The sequence below is a fragment of the Schistocerca americana genome, chromosome 1 (assembly GCF_021461395.2).
Source record: "Schistocerca americana isolate TAMUIC-IGC-003095 chromosome 1, iqSchAmer2.1, whole genome shotgun sequence".
NCBI classification, from domain to species: Eukaryota; Metazoa; Arthropoda; class Insecta; order Orthoptera; family Acrididae; genus Schistocerca; species Schistocerca americana.
Window position 1 is genome coordinate 406,270,764 of NC_060119.1, and position 7,491 is coordinate 406,278,254.

The 7,491-nt window shown below is 40.0% G+C and overlaps 1 pseudogene; it reads right to left on the bottom strand.

The window, feature by feature from the left end:
• Positions 1 to 7,076: 7,076 nt before the first annotated feature.
• Positions 7,077 to 7,194, bottom strand: LOC124557757 (annotated as a pseudogene).
• Positions 7,195 to 7,491: the final 297 nt, after the last annotated feature.

Consider the following 7,491-nt stretch of genomic DNA (forward strand, 5'->3'; position numbering starts at 1 on the left):
TGCCATACCACAGCAGGAAGTTCCACAGAACTTGTAATAAACGTGATTTCAGGCTTATGAAGTTAGAGTGGTTGTGAATCAGGGGAATACACTGTAATGACTCAATGAGGAACGCTGAACTGTTATCCAAAATAAAGGAAAACAAACCAGCTGTGAAAGTGTATGTCACAGAAAAAAAGCTGAGAGCAGAGACACAAAGTGGTCCATTTATTGCCCTACAACTGTGATCTGAATCTGATAGAATTGGCATGGGCCAAAATAAAACACAATTTCAGGGAGAAAAATGTCACCAGTGACATGTGAAAGAAAGAGTGCAGAATCTTGTTGATGTTGCTTTCCTTTCAGTTACTCCATGAGAATGGCAGTTTACTGCAGGAAAATGTAGCAGTTGAAGCGAGAGTGTTGAACACGAGACAGAATAATGGAAATGGCCATTGATGAACTTATCATTAGTACGACACCCTCAAGTGATGATGATGGGGGTGATAATGATTGTCATCATCATCATCATCATCGTCATCATCAGGGGCAGTGGCAAGGGGGAGGAGTTATGGGGGCTATAGCCCCCCCTCCCCTAATGGAGTATCATATTACACTGGATAAAATGACTTCAGAAATCAGCGAATATATTACTTCAACAGATTCAATCATTTTTTTATAATTATGTAGCAATATAGGTTGCAATTTGTTTCAAACACATTTTAACAAAAGAATAAGAGTGGCAAATAGCTTACTGTCTAAACCAATAAATATCATTTAACTTAAAATGGGAATCTTATTATTTATTAATATACATTGGATCTATATTAATGTAAGAGTACCACTTTATAATCAAGAAAGCTAAATATGCCGGGTATGCCTACCCCAGACAAAAACTTTGAAATCGCCGGACATCTGGGTCAAATCATATTATCTTCCTGGGCACACATATTCTGTAGACATGTTTTTATCCTGAACTCCAAAACAGTTGCCAAAAACTACTTTAAGCAACACCAGATTTTACCAATTTGTCAGTGGAGGACCCAAAATTTCCTTTTTTTAAGCGATATTCCATTCCCCCTCAACCCCCCCCCCCCCCCCCCCCCCCCCGCCCCTCCCATGACATTAGCCACCCCTTGACCGACTTCTAGAATCACCCCTGATCATCATCTTGAATCAAATACATATGACAGTGGAATTTAGTAACATCATTTTGACAGTTCTTTCAGGCACAGTTAATTACACTTTGCAAACATTACTGCTTTAAGTGTTTAATAAATGCAGTGTGCAAACAGAGTCCAAAATTCAGTTTCTGACTTTCGATTCATAGTGTCATAAGTTGTACAGTCATCTACTTTCATTTTTCAATATTTTTGACAAATAAGTGGTACATAAATTGTAGGTAAAACTCTTGAGCATGAATATGTCAATAAGTTAGGTGATTTTTGATCCAATGGAAGTGTCACTTAACCAGGCAATATTTCCGCAAGTGTCACCTCTGATTTTGTGTTAAACACAAAAAGAGGGTAGTGATGCCAGCACTGCTACAAGCAGCTGATGCTGCCTTCCCCTCACTGCTCCTTTCCACTTAGAAGCCATAATGCAGGGGCACAGACATTTCTGACAGCCAACCACACCAATCGTCAACTTATTGTGGACAAACAGTAATGTGCCAGAATAACACTGCTGGGGCGGGGAAGTGTCCTCATCAGGCATTTGCACTACGAAATCCTGTGCCAATCTGTCAGGATTGTCTGAACAACTTGGTGTTAGCTTAGTGACAAACATGGGTGTATACATTGTAGGTGGTGATCCAGTGTGAGTTGGGCATTAAAGATCTTTGACTTTTGCACGAAGATACTCAGCTCATTGGAAGAAAGATAGTGGTTTTCTGTGAGTTAGAGGTAAGAGGAGCTACTTGGTGTATTTTAATGGAGGATATGAATTCTGTTGGAAAAACAATGGCTATGACTGTGATTTTGACTTAACCAAAAGTATCTTATTGAGCAAGTGTAGACAGATCACATGCTGTTTCAGGGGAGATCTTTTTGTTCAAGTATGGTTCAAGTTGATGTCAGTGTAGCTGGATGCTCTACTCATCTTGATTACTTAGCCATTTGCTTGAGAGACATAAATATTTGAAACACGTCATTAATTCTTTTAATAGAGAAATTGCATGGAACTGGCAGTATCTGAGGATGAAGATACAATAACGACCGGCAACACAGGGCACCTAAAGCATTCAGGAAGCTGTTGATGGCACAGCGATACATCAACATCACAAATAATGAAAGATTATACAATACATACAGAAATATAAGGAGTGATGAAAAAGTTTCCATTTGAGGGCATTGCTACAGCATATAAGCAACATAGTGCAACTCCAATGTGGGTATATTAACACTGCCATATAGGCAAGGACTTAGTGTGGTGTCTGTATCTTCCTGAAATGCGTCCAGTGAATGTGAAAATGTGAACTATGGTGAAGTTATTACCAAATGCATCCAAACAGGATCAATGTGCTGTTATTTTTTTCTTGGTTGCCAAAGGAGAAACACTGGTAGACATGACACCAACTAGAGAATGAAGAATGTGTATGGGACAGCGTGTCTGAGCACCACTACCGAATGATGTGCCAAGTTCCGTGCTGGTCATGATTTGACACAAGATGTCAGTCAATCTGGGAGACCTGCCTCATCCATTATGCTAGTTCAAGCAGGAGAGATTCAGATACCTGTCCTATGGTTCTGATCTTCCCCAAGTGATTATCATGCCTACAATCTCTTAAAAAGGCCTTGAAGGGTTGACAATTCCTGTTGAAAGAGGATGTGCAGCACCCATTATGGACTTCTCGATGCAGCAGGACACAATGTTTTACTAAATGGGTATCTCCAACCTAATGTGTTGGTGGGATGGTTGGCTCAGTGCTCATGGTGATTTTGCACAATTAGCATACCAATTATGGACTGTACAACCTTTGAATAGAAACTTTTTGTTCACCTGTTATAAGAACACACTAAATATTAATCATATATGACATAATAAACATCACAATTAACAAGGCTTCAGCCAGTACAGCATTGGAGGAAGTTTGAGCAGAGATCCCATTGCTATTGTAGTGGTTAGTAGACTTGTCCCAGCATGTTCCTAGTAGAGATTCAAGGTCTGGTAACTCTTTAACCTTTTTGCAGTGATCATCTAGTACCTTTGTCTTATTGTTTTTCTATGGGAAATGGTCATCCATATCCAGCAAGCAATTCTTCAGAATTACCTAAGAGCTAACAACAAAAGAGTTAAGAAAAATCGACTGTTGACCACTTATGGAACTCAGACTGTGAAGATTCACAGATGGGCATGCAGTGTCACTGAGCAAAGAGACTGCAAAATGGGGTTAGACTAATACAGGTGATAAACAGCAACATAACAGACGACTTAAGACAGTGTATAACTAAGTCCTGATCCTATTAGTGACAAACAGAGTTCAAACAGATCCTAATTGTTGCAATTAATGATGTGTCAATAGTACAGTTGGTACACTGGTGCAGTGTAGGTTTAGCAGCGTGGCAACAAGTGGTAGTAAGTATGTTTATAGAACCCATTTTACATCTTATTTATTCAGGGACTTCATATACCTCATTCTACTTCTGCTTGTTGTTTATCAAATGGTACTGAAAATCCAAGGTCTTATAAAATTAGAACATTGTAGGTGGTCCAAAGAAAGTAGTGATAAAATGTTTACAAGAAATGCTGCAAGAAAAATTTTAGCATCAAAATATGTGAAAGACAAAATTCTCCAAACAGTGCATACAGAAAGTGTATGAAACAGCTCTTGCCAACTAGGCAACAGCATCAATCATTGTCATGAAGGGATGACACATGAGGCTATGGTGGTTGTGGGAGAAGGGGGGGGGGATGTGGAAAACCAAAACAAGATTGTCTATGTACTAGCAAATAAAATGACAAGCTTGTGCAAAATATATGAGGGTGAGTGCACATAAGCAATAACACCACTATAAACAGGGAGCTGAAAAGACCAATTTGAGAATGACTGCTACACCATATGTTACTGTGGGTAGTTGTAAGCAACAAAAGGTCTCAGTTGCACATGAGTTCATCCTCCCTGATTGGCATGCTGAGGCTGTGGTGGCATTCTGTAAATATCCAGCATATATAAGAGTATAAGTCCAGATGTAAAATTGTATATCATCATGCAACTGTGTTAGGTGTAATTGTATCACTGTGCATTAAACAACGCCACAAACTTTCCCAGCCGGAGCTCCCCTGAGTTTACTCCTCTGCTTATAAGCAGACTGTGCACAATCAGGCACATTTTATATGTAAACTGAAGATGGAAGGGGGAGAAAGGAAAGGGACGGGATTACTGATGTCAGCTGCATTGGGACATTATGTGGAATCAGTGCCGATGAGTGAAAATGTGTCCCAGACTGGGATGTAAACCCGGGATCTCCTGCTTACTAGGTAGGTGCATTAATGACTGTACCATCAAGGACACAGTGTTATCACAACTGCAAGGACTATCTCAGCATGCTTCATGGCTGACTCACATTCCCACCAAGTAACACCTATCTGCAGTTCCTGTCCATTTCCCTCATGCTCACTACTCTGAGATTCCTGCAGGAGGTTGGACATACCCATGCATCTGCACTGAAGAATGTGGATCCATTCACCACCAAGGTGAATCAAATATGTGAATTGTGGTGTCTGTTCTTTCAGACATGTCTGAAAGAACGGACACCACACATTCATAAAGGCACATTTTAAGCAGCTAACACAATTAATATGAGTTTGTTGCCAATATAGTCCCAATTTAGATACATCCAAGCTGTTAGAACCCGACTGTGGAAGCCTGATATGAACTTTTGATTTGTGGCCACATGTAAAGAATATGGGTCTAACCCAGCGTCAATGCTACTGTCAAGACAGCAGCCAGCTGTGCACGATATCAGCACAGCAAGGTGTCGTTAATCACTAGTGGGCATTAGAGGCAACAACAATAGGGGAAGTTCCACATTGTGGTCAGGTGTGGTGGGAACGTGAGAGGAGAGCAAGCTCCAACTCTTTCTTTGTGGTGACTTTTATTTCGATGACACCTAAGGGTGAAGATGGTATGCAGATCAGTGTGGGGCAGCATGACTAATATGAAGATATTGGTTTCTAGAGAAGAAACAAAGATTTGAAAGCACATTGAAGAAACTATACAGAACAAGCTGATTGAATACATAAATAAGTCAATCTGTAAAAGGTGCATGCTGGAACTGGTAAGCCTCTCCCATTTATTCCCAATTGGGACATAATTTTATACCTTCATTGTGGACAAAGAAACAAACATTTTAGACAAGTCATAAAGCGCTATTGATGTGAAGCTAGTGTACTGCAAAGGTGACATTTTTAAGAACATTTTCTTGGTTTTCATGCTTTGTTCACTGTGCTGAGTGACATGTTTCAGAATTATAATACGAAGAACAAAGTGGTGGCCCAAACCTATGATGGTGCTTCTGTTGTGGCACAAGAATTTAAATGGCCTGCAAGCTAAAGCCTGTGAAATTGGCCCCCTCTCCCCAAACTCTTTTTACTCACTCTTTTGCACCTTGTTTAAATTTAGTTTAGCAGCACAGCACCTCTTGTGTAAAAGTAGCTAGAATTTTTTTCTCCATGCTTTGAGGTATTCTTGCTTTCTTCCATTGGCCTTCCAAATACACAGCAATTCTTGATAGTATTGTTGGCAAACACATTTCTTCAGACAGTGAAATACCATGGTCAACTGAGGTTTTAAATGAAATAATTGACATTTCAGACTCTAGTGCAATGACTACAGGAAAAGCTCATGGTTTCAGTTGTAGCCTCCTGTACTTTGTTTCTTTTTTCTCTCTGTTTGTCAAAGCCTGCTTTCCAACATTCTCAAGAAAAAGCCAATGATGCATAGTTTTGAAACAATACTATCTCATAATAGCTTACACAAAAAACTTAGGAGATGTAGATAACATGATTGACTTTTTAAATTCTGTGAAATGCTTAATTTCTTTTGTGGCTTCCATGAAATGTTGGATGAATACAAAGAATAAATTTGCAACCCATTGCTGTCAAAAAACAAACAGGTATACTTTGAGGTATTGGATAATATTGCAACACAACTGGAAACAAGAGTTCTGTATTGTGATGAACTGCTCTTCCTCAACCTCTTAATGCCTGAATAAATTTCTAGATCAAAGATTTTATCAAAAATCGTGCTGCTTTAGAGGTGCCCAAAACACATAGGAGAATGCAACACTTGTCAGAAGCATTGGAGCTTCTACTGACTCAGCACTTACTGGCATTGGGGCTCAAATCTAATCAGTTTGCCACTTATGTCCAGCATTTCCCTGTAGATGGTGTGTATCATTATTAACAACTTATGATGTTTTCTTCAGCCACTCAGAGTTGCATGTAAAACTGAAGAACATATTGTCTTCCCAGCATAAAGAAGCATTTCACTCTGTCAGTTTGGGAGACATAATAGAAAGTATGACTGGTAATGAAATGGATCAAATTCTTCCAGGGGCTTTCAAACTATTTTGTCTAGTTGCTAACATAACTGCAACAAGTGCTTAAGTTGAAAAGAGTTTTTCTTGTCTTAAATGCATAAAAACATATTTGAGGAACAATATTGTCCAGCACTGGTTATCAGATCTTGCCTACATCTCAACTGAAGAACCAACACTTCAAATACTTGAAAACTAAGACACATGGTATGATGATAACACTGAAGGATTTGGAAAGCAGGATTGTATAGTTAACTAGTTTCGCAAATAACAATGCTCAAACACCCAACCTCCTAGTTTGTTTGTAAGTAAAAGTGTCATCACCATTGTTATTAGCAATAGTAATAGTAGTACACACACTCCGTCATCAGGCCACAAGTGACCCATCGGGACCATCCGACCACCATGTCATCCTCAGCTGAGGATGCGGATAGGATGGGCATGTGGTCAGCACACCGCTCTCCCGGTCGTTACGATAGTTTTCTTTGACCGGAGCCACTACTATTCGGTCGAGTAGCTCCTCAATTGGCATCATGAGGCTGAGTGCACCCCGAAAAATGGCAACAGCACATGGCGGCCCGGACGGTCACCCATCCAAGTGCCGGCCACGCCCGACAGCACTTAACTTCAGTGATCTGACGGGAACCGGTGTATCCACTGTGGCAAGGCCGTTGCCAATAGTAATAGTAGTGGTATTCGTCAATGTAGTAGTAGGAGTAGGAGTAGGAGGAGGAGGAGGAGGAGGAGGAGGAGGACGTGGAGCAATGGTAGCAGTGGTTGTGGTGGTGATGGTGCTGGTGGTCATTAGGAACACTAGGTACACAAACATTAAAAGCAAAGGAAAGGCAGTTTGTATTTGTATTTATTTATTTATCCTGTGGATCATATATTGTACAAAGTACACACGATATAGGACAAGTCATTTTTCTTAACAAATGTCATTTTAAAAAAATGTACACAAAATTGTTCATTG